This window comes from Pongo abelii, chromosome 19 (assembly GCF_028885655.2).
Source record: "Pongo abelii isolate AG06213 chromosome 19, NHGRI_mPonAbe1-v2.0_pri, whole genome shotgun sequence".
NCBI lineage: Eukaryota > Metazoa > Chordata > Mammalia > Primates > Hominidae > Pongo > Pongo abelii.
This window is the reverse complement of record NC_072004.2, coordinates 35568637-35578944: the sequence shown is the minus strand read 5'-3', so window position 1 is coordinate 35578944 and position 10308 is coordinate 35568637. Positions and strand designations below refer to the sequence as shown.

General features: G+C 47.1%; 1 pseudogene; it reads right to left on the bottom strand.

Annotated features, from left to right (window-relative positions):
* Window positions 1-5993: 5993 nt before the first annotated feature.
* Window positions 5994-7766, bottom strand: LOC129051169 (wee1-like protein kinase; annotated as a pseudogene).
* Window positions 7767-10308: the final 2542 nt, after the last annotated feature.

Below are 10308 nucleotides of genomic sequence, written 5' to 3'. Positions count from 1 at the left end.
TGGTGCCCTGCCAGCCACAGCAGGTACTCCACATATGGTAAACTGGAACTGTCTTCTCAGTTTCTACAGCCTTGGGTTCAAATTCTCCCTAATCCAGATGACCACCATCTCTCACCTGAGCAGAGAAGCCTCCCATTGGTCTCTCTGCCCCAGACCTTCCTCTTTCCAGATATCAGCCTGATAATTTTCTCAAACTGCAAACCTGGTCATGTCCCTCCCTCGTCCCATCGACTAAAGGGTAAGATCCAAATTCCTTAGCATGACACCCCAGACACTGAGGAGCTGAGGCCCCTCCATTTCCACCTTGACTTGTTCCCCTCCCCCTCTAGTAGCATTGCTGACCCACTTGCCTTGATCTTTCACCACATGGCTTTGATCCTGTTGCTCTTCTGCCTGAAGTATCTTCCTACATCTTCTCTGCCTGCTAAATTTCTACTTAACCTACAAAGCCCAACTCACCTTCTCTGTGAATCCTACTTCCTCCCCATCATGCCACAAATTCTCTCTCTCACTAGACCTCCAGCCCCTAACAATCAGGGACAACTTAATGCATGTTGGAAATGGCTACTCCTCACTTAATTACCCTAAATAGCTAGTTATATTCCCTTATATTTATGTTTCCCTATTTACTGAAGCTTTCCACAAGCCAGGCACTGAGATCTAGGGGAGGACCCTGAGGGTAGGACAAGCATGAGCACTGAAGGCTACAATGGCACAGGCACCAAGAGGCCGTGAGGGGTGCAGGAAGCCTCATCTCTAGAGTGTCTTCCTGGTTTACCATGCGCTTTCCTCCCTTCCCTTATTAGAGTCAATTTGTGCTGGTTTGAATAGCCTGTGTCCCTGAAACATGCACTCCCACACACACAAACAGACCCACACCTACCCACATGTACCTGCCCATACATACAGAGACCTCTGTGTGTATCCCCTAGAGCTACAAATGCCAATCTTGAGAATGAAGATTTTGCAAGTGCTCTGTGCCAGGCATGATGCCAGGTCCCTGACAACACAAGACCCTTCTGGTTTCTCCCACTCAGCTGTGCAAAGTTCAGAGTTGAGGAGCTCCCCCTGCCAAGGTCACAGACGTGGAACATGAGGTAACAGCTATTGGCAGGTAAGCCTGTAGGTCACCAAAACACGTGCCATCTGCAACCCACCACACTGCCTCCACAGCACATGAAGACATGAGTCTATCAACTGACTCAGTACCCAGCAATATTTCCACTTCCACTTCGTTTCCCACTGCCACTCCAATATCTCTGCCCAGAGCCCCAGAGCCACCTCTGGTTAACGGGGAGGTCAGGACAGATGCTCCGTTCCACCTGATGCCATCTCCCAGGGTGCACCCTCCTCACGGGAAAGAGGACTACCATGGCTAGTGGTGACACGGTTGTCTCTGGCCCCCAGGACTTCTCCCCGGAGCCTCTGCTCAGGACACGGCATGGACAGAGGTGAGGCGACAATACACTGCCTCGGAAATGACAACAAACCAGCTCAGACCATTCCAGCACCTAACACGCTGACAGCCTAGGGTGGGCCCAAAGAAGGGGAAGGGCTAGAGAGTCCAGGGCCACAGAAGTCCCCCCTCCCTGAGACCTTGAGCACAGTCACCCAGGTGTAAAGGACAATATGGTTGTTCTGGGGATTCCCAAGCCTGGGCCCTAGAGGTGAGCTCTAGCAGGTCCCTCTCTCCATTTTCCATCCCCTCATCCTGTCTCACATATTGTACAAACAAGGAAACTGAGGCCCAGAGAGGGAAGGGGCTTGAGCAGTCTCCCAGGCAGTTAGAGACAAAGCCCAAGTTAGAATCCATGTTTCTCTTCTTTTTTCCCCTAGGTCTGTCTCTGACTAGCTATGTGACCTTGGAAGAGTCACTCCATCTGTCTGGGCATTGAAGGTTTACAATTTCTGACATCTTCATTCCAGAGGTTTGTCAGGATCTGACAGCCCTTCACCTAAACAAAACACTCTACAGTCTACAAATATTCATATGTCTCTTCTCTTCTCTGACCTCTGAAACATCCCTATGAGGCTATGAAAATTGGTGCTTGTGTCCTATTATGCAGATGCAAATACTGGGCTCAGAAAGACAAAGATCACAAAGCAAGTTTGGGACAGAACTGGAACTAGAACCCAGGTCTCCCAAAGCAGGGTCCTTGCCATCACTAAGGCTAGGAACATTAAGACTCCAAAATATGGGGAATGGCTCAATGCATGCCACCAAGGTTAGAGCTGACCAACCTCAGAATGCTCAGCAGCTCTGAGACCCTGGAGTGGAAGACTCAAGGCAGAGGGTGATCCCTAAGTTACACACATCTGAGCTCCAATCCAAACTCCACTATGCAGCTGAGTGACCACACTTTGTGAGGCTCAGCATTCTCTACTACAAAATGAAACTATAGAAGGTACCAAAAAGCTCAGGATGAGGGGAGAACTGCACCCTCAATGCAGGACTGCCAGGCAGGTGGTAAGCACTCATTAACTTTTGTTTCAAGCACACAAATCATATGTTGTTTTTCATCGTGTCTCCCCATGGTGTCTGGTCCATGGCTCCAGAACCAGGAGGCTTCTGATCAATCCTTATGCTAAGTGATGGACAGATGGATGGATGGGTGGTTGGATAAATAAATGGACGGATGCATGGATTGATAGACTAATGCTGGGATGAATGGAGGGATGAATAGATGGATGAATGGATAAATGAATGGATGGATGCTCAGAAGAGAAGATAGACTAAAACAGGGAGTCAAAATGAAAAGAACAAGAAGATAATTGAAGGATGGAGCTCATACACGGAAGAGAGGAACAAGATCCAGCCCTTCTGGCTCCACTCAGCACCACCACCATATGCCTTGGGGTAGCACTGGCACATGCTACAGATTATACCTCTGGACACCATGATGCTGCCACAGAAGGTGTCATTGAACTGGGGCCAATCATGGCTCAGGAGGAATGTACTGAGAGCCAGGAGAAGACTCATACATTGAAGCTGAAGCAGAAGATCTTCTCATCTGCCAAGGTCTCCTCACCTGCCATGGCTGCCAGCCACACCCTGGCCTGTGCACCCTGCCAGAAGGAGCCCGTGACATCCAGCATAAACATCCAGACAGGCTCACAGGAAGAGGTGAAGCTCTTGGATCACTGCAAATGAAGGCTTAAAGTTAAAGGGAGAGCAAGACCCCTTCAGTTCCAGGCCCATTCCCTGGACCCACCAGTTTAGCAGGGCTGGAGGCAGCATGCTTCAGTGGACCAGTGAACCCACTCCCCACCCTCTCTCCTTCCCTCGGGGCCCAGAAGACCTGGAGTGCATGTGTGAATCTGGGTGAGGGAGCATGCAAAGGAGGGACAAGAGGAGGTTACAGGGGCTGGGCCCCAAACAAGCCTGTGGCAAAACTTTCTTTGCCTACTTTGGGGCTGAACTGGGTGAGCAGGTTATCCCACACTTCTAGCCCTGGGAAGCAGGGTACAATTCTGCAGTCAACAGATGTTAGAATGCTGCCAGAGGATTTCAGGATCCCACTGCCAGGCATTTCAGGATCCTGGATTTTAGACCCTTCAAGGATATGTGTCCATCTGGGATTCAGGCATGATGGTCCATAAGTACTGGATGGTGATGATGCGCATGGCACAATTCTAAGCATGTTACAGCTATTAACTCACTTAAGGGACTCCATGAGGCAGGTACTGCTACACCCACTTTATAGAGGACACTGAGCACAGACAAGTAACTTGCCCAAGGACACACACCTTGAAATGGTAGAGCAGCTGAAATGTGAACCCAGAGGCTGTGCCCCTGGCCACAGGGCAATCCTGCTTAACAGCAGCATGAGGTTATGTGTGAGAGCTCTGATAGCAAGGCAGGCTGCCTGGGTTTAGATCCTGGCTCCTCTACTGTGGGGCAGCATGGTCTTGATCATATTACCTGCCTGTGTCTCAGTTTCCTCCTCTGTAAAATGGGGATAATGACAGGACCTCCCAGCATTGGTGCTATCTCCAGGCCTAGGTGTCCTGGATCCTTCTGCCCCCTTTACACTCTGTGCAGCATCCAGACCTGCTTGTAATGAGCTCCTCTACTCCCCCACCAAAGCTCTGGTGAATTAATGCCCCTGTGGGGTATAAGTGACTGACAGTAACTTCCTCAGTCTCCTTGCAGCCTAGTCGAGGAAGATGCCTTCTAAAGAATAGCATTCTAATGTGAAAATGTAGTCCTATGAAAGTCTAATGGGAGAAATCAGATTCCTTTACAAGATTACAGAAAAAAAAGATGACAATGAGTATCTCTAAAAGAGAATGTTCACTTGGAGTGTCGATGGGGTTAGGTGGCTGATACAGGATGAAAGGCTTTCATTTGGCTCCCTGACTTGCTGGGTTTGGGGATTTCCCTGGTCCTGGTCATTACCTCTTCCCTCCTGCCAAGCATGTGCTCACACTAGCCCCTCTGCCTGGTAGTCCTTCCCACAGGCCCTTTTTCTTATATTTTTTTAGACAATTAAGGTAAACTCAGAGGGACTTTTAATATGCCAATCGGTGTTAATAAAATGCAAGTCAAAGACAAGTGTAAACATGCTTTCAACCAACATTAATGAGGAAACAAACAAGGCACAAATTCTTTTAATTTTTATATTTTATTTTATTTTATTTTATTTTATTTTATTTTATTTTAATTTTTGAGATGGAGTCTCTCTCTGTCACCCAGGCTGGAGTGCAGTGGCGCGATCTCTGATCACTGCAAGTTCAGCCTCCTGGGTTCACTCCATTCTCCTGCCTCACCCTCATGAATAGTTGAGACTACAGGTGCCTGCAACCACGCCTGGCTAATTTTTTGTATTATAGTAGAGATGGGGTTTCCCCGTGTTAGCCAGGATGGTCTCGATCTCCTGACCTCGTAATCCACCTGCCTCAGCCTCCCAAAGTCCTGGGATTACAGGTGTGAACCACCGTGCCCGGTCATTTATTTTATTTTATTTTTGCAACATCTTTTAGCTGGTATTATTAGTCAAATGACTAATCGCAAATAAAATATATTTTGTGAAAAACCTGGAATGTCAGAAATCATTCTGGCATTTCAAACAGCCATGTTCTGGATCACCAGCATCAATTTATATACATGAATATTCAGGAGAAACTGTGTAAAACATTTAGAATCAGACTAACCGCACAGTCTAGTATAACACTTGGGAGGAGGGAAGGGATATTTTTAAAGAGTCAGAGAAGAACATTACCAGAAAAAAAATAACAAAACCAGTAATTATTATACTTCCTTAATATAGCATTACAAAGGAGGGGAAAGGAACATTTTTCAATGAACTAGCTTCAAAGTTCCTCAAGAACAGCTGTACATTTCACATAATTGTTTCAAAGAGAAAGCCTATTAACTACAATGTTTGTTTAATGTTACAAGCTTACTGCAAAGACAGCAAATTCCCAAGGCAATGTTTCCATGGAATTATCATCTCAGGCTTCACGCAATGCTTACAAAAGCACTAACAGTTGGACCTAAAAGTATATTTTACAGTTTTTTTATAAAAAAAGAAATATAAGATTGACACACAGGTGTATTGAAGGCTGAGTAGTAATGAGTCTTTTAGCTTTTCTCTTTTTGAAGGGAGAATAATTTTGTAACAATGCCCTTGAGTTCTTCTTACAAATCACGACAGGGAAAGGTATCTTTTATTACAATGCAACAGCAAGCTATAAGCAGCACACCACCACAGTGGCTAACTCTGGACAGGATGGTGTAATATCCAACAGTGACTGCCATCCTACAGAGGAAAGACTGGTAAGATCAGATGAAAGCCTGACATAGGTAAAAATGTAGCTTTCAACTGTAATTCACAAATAAAAGTCCCAAGCAGTAAAACTACTGACACCAATAGTGAAAGTCATTACAAATGGGATTCCAGCAGTGATTTCAACCTAGCTTCCTCTTGTCACAGTTTCTGGAGGAGGTGGGACATGAGTAGCTGAGTATGCAGGAAGGTTGATGGAGCAGCTCATGTGCCTTCCACTAGGCTGAATGGCCCATTACTCTGGGTGCTGGACACGATGGCTGTCCTACCAGCAGAGCGCTCTGCTTCAGCTGCAGCCTCTGCCATCTGTGCTTCCTTGAGTTATTCTTCTAAAAGCAAATTTTTGAACTTTCCAGGCTTCAATTCTATTTGTTACTGTTCTGCTCTCTTTCTAGAAGCAGACAGCAGTACCGAATGCTTACCAGGGCCATTGCTGAAGGTCCTCTCGGGATCTGGAGGAATCATAACTTTTATCAACTCGGTAAACTCTCAGGAAAGCACTTGTGCTATCAGGGTAACCTGGCCTGTGTGAATCCATGCATTGGTCTCTTTCTGGGAAGAGGTTCAGCACCAGGAGCACATCTCTTTGGGTAGATGGGTATAATTCTCCTGTAAAACTTCGTTTGCAGGAAAACGACTATCACCCTCTTCAAACTGTGGACTAGAGATCCTTGTTACACGTCCAAAATCACCTGTGCTTAACATAATTTTGTTGGATCCCCAGTCGTCTTCCTCTTCTTCAGAGGCAGCATCTGGGATTGAGACTCGAGATGTAAAAATACTACTAGAGTTTGTATCCCTGTGAACCAAAGACATTGAATGAATATAGGTCAAACCCCAGCTACCTTGCAAAAGGAGACCCTTCAACTCTGCTTCTGTGAAGTAACTCATGATTCTGCAGTTTCCACTTCAGCACAGCTAAACTTCCACTATGACAATATTCATCCTGTGTAAGCATAGAACCATCTTCTGCCCGTGTAGAGAAATATGGAACTGCATGAGGAAGCCACCCAGGCACTGCAGTAGAGCCTGTGCTCTTCTCAGAGTGCTTTGCTCACTGCAGAATTGGCCTAAGGCTTTTCTGATCACCAAATGTGGTGCATGCGTCCATCCTGCCTCTTCACACAGTAAACACAGAACCAAAACCTCCAGAGCAATTATCTGCAGCTCCTGAAACTGCTGTGCGCCGTAACCTCACGTTGCTCTCAGTCACTGCAGTTCTCTCAGCAGGCCACGTTTCATCTCCCAGCTCCTGAGTACCAGCTTCCATGTCTTCATCACAAGAATCATCCCCATGACCCCAAAAGAATCCGGAGTGAAAGGATCCGAATTCACTTGGAGTCTGTTGCACATCCAATTCCCCTTTTCCTGACTTTTCTGCATCACGAAGAAGAACTGTTCCAGAGTTTAACAGAGCTGGGATTAATTCCTCCAGCTCTGGAGAGGAAAACCGGGGGGTGAAACTGGCGGGTGGCAGAGCAGAAGCTTTCAGGAGGTCCACTAGGGCGCCCGGGATCCCTCAGCGCCCAGCAGAGCCCTCCCCATCTGGGGCCCCTACACTCCCGCGACGCCTCCCCCAGGCGCCCCCAGAACTCGCCAGAACCAGTGGCCCAGGAAGCAGGTGCCGCTGGCCACCAGAAGCCCAAGCACCCTCCCCTCACCGGTCGCACTGGGACCCGCTGCCAGGCCGGTCAGCGCTGGGCAGGGTCCCAGCAGCTCCTCAGGCTCCAGTTCCTGAGGATGCTGAGCCTGAAGTGCAAGATTCCGCTCACCCCGCCCCCGGAAAAGGAGACGAAGACTTGAGGAAACCTCAGCCGGTCTGGTGCTGGAGCCTGGGCTGCCAGAATGCACCTCAGTGTTGCGGCCAGCGGCAGCCTCGTGCGCCCCCTTCTGGCCGCGGCCAGAATCTGTCACACCCCATGGGAGGGGGCGCTTCAGACCAGCAAGGGGAGGGCTGGGGATGCCACCCCCATTCATAGACCAGGAATCAAAGCCCTCGGGTAGCAGGGTCTGGTCAAGATTCGCCCAAACTGAGAGGGAACGGAGACCAACTCAACCCCAGCCGCACTGTATGCAGTGTAGGCAGATCAGGACTTCAGCCATTCCTGAGACCCCCCTTGCCTCACCGGTACATGCCCGGTCCACATTTCCCTTCCTCTGCAGTACTCACAACCCGCACTCTGAGTCGCTTATTTCTCTTAAACAAATAGGAGTGATAGCGGGTAACACATCAGTAACAAGAAACTAGCAGGTACTCAGTAACATGGTCTACGCTGGCCTCTTCCACAGTCAAGGTGAGCGTTAACGGGGAAATGAATCCACTTCCCAAGAAGTGGACAGTCACCGGCAGCCCCTCCGCCTCCCTCCGGCTTTGCCTTCCCCCAGCACCAACTGGGGCATGGAAAGAGTGTGGGCGAAGACGCCGTCACCTTCCAGCAGAGGGCGCACTGCCCTCGGTTTTCAGTATCCTGGGCCTGGTGCCCTCCGCATAGGACCCTCAGAGGTGGGGAGGAGAAAGAGCACACCCATTTGACAGGTGCAGAGACTGAGGTCCGTGGGGACGGGGTGAGCGGCCCAGGGCGGCCAGACCTGTGAATAGTAGAGCTAGAAGTCCAACAGGTCCCCAGCCAGTCACTGGGTGAGCCCCTGCTGTGTGGGGATCACTGAGGTGCAGGCATTCTGATAAACACCGGGTTGAGGAACTCATGGCGCTCCATCCTGAATTCTGGGGCGCTTTCTGGGACACAATACAGTAAAGGCTGTGCAAACTGTGTGAGGTCCAGCATGTGCACGAAGCAAAGAGGGATAGATAGGCGTGGAGTACAGGGACAGAATCACAGTTGGGACCCTTGAGAAGGCAGTTGGAGTTTTTCTGCCAGGGCAGGAGAAGCCTTCTGGGCACCCAGGCTGGCATGTGCAAAGGCATAGAAGCAAGCTCCCCCTGACACACGGCTGGAGGGGAAGCTCTAAGTGCTGTGCACAGGCTGTTCACACTACATCCTTCTCCCTGGACTTGCTCCCGCGAAAGCACCTCCATCCTTCCAGTGAACTGCCACCAAGCCCACCCTGTCACACCCACATCCTGTGGGCCCCACATTTGAGAAACAAGAATTCAGTTGCTTCTCATTCCCCCACCCCACGGCTGCTCATCACCTGGTCTGAGTCCCCATCCTCTCTCTCCCACCACTTGGTCTCTGCTTCCATCCTTGACTCCTGACGTCTCCTTGCAACTCAATACTAGGTCAGATCATGTCACACTTCTGCTCTGGTGCAAGAACTATGTGGTTCCTTCAGTTCAGTGTCCACCAGGATTTGATATTCCCAAGGTATGTCTCTCACTCCTTTGTTCTCATTTTGCCTTTACACAGGAAGACACTTTTTCTTCTTGAAGTGTACTCTTATGTAGCTACTCTTGGTAATGAAATCTCTGCTATTACTTTTGAAATTATTTTAATTGTCCTTACCAAATAAAGATATTTAGCTATATATTCAATACTAGCTTGAATAATAATTTTTCTAAGCATGCTTTTTGACTTTTTAAAATTTAAGATGACATTGGATGATTTTTATTATGTACATCATGATGTTTTGAACATTCCACATATAAATTGTTGAATGGTTAAATCTAACTATTAACAAATGCATTATCTAACATCGTTATCATTTTTGTTGTGAGAACACTTATCATCCACTGTCCTTGCCGTTTTCTAGAATGCAATATATCATTAGTAACTGTAGCCACCTTGCTATACAATAGATTTCTTGAAATTTATTTTATCTATCTAATTTTAATTATGTGTCCTCTGACCAACATCTCCCCATCCCGTTCCCCTCTCTAACCACTCCAGCCTCTGGTAACCACCATTCTGCTCTCTACTTCTATGAGACCAACTTGTTTAAATCCCTCATATGCATGAGATAATGCAGTATTTTTCTTTCTGTGCCTGGCTTATTTCATTTAATATATCCTCCAGGATCATCCATGTTGACAGTAACGACAGCATTTTATTCTGTTGTATGACTAAATATCATTCCGTTGTATGTGTTTATGTATGTATGTACGTACATATATGTATACAAGCATATGTAGACATAGCATTCTTCAAATATGTTATTTTGCATTTATTTTTATTAAAATTATATGTCTCCCTTATCTAAATACTGATAAAAATATGAGGTCTTTTCAGTCCTTCCTCTTAATAAAAGCCAAAGTTAAAGGGCAGTTTCCCCATTTTTTAATGATTCTTTTTTCTTGCTGATTTTTTTGAGTTCCATGCAGAGCCTACATATTACTGCTTAATCATAAGTATAGTTTGGATTTTTTTTTCACATTCTGTATAATGTCTGTTTCCTCTGTGATTTATTGTGAGATTTGTATTAGGTTTTTCTTCTAGAATTTTACTGTCTCAGGTCTTAGATTTAGTCTCTAATCCACCAGGAGTTAATCTTTGGATATGGTGAGTTTCATTCTTCTACATGTGGCCACCCAATTTTCCCAGCACCGTTTATTATGTATGTG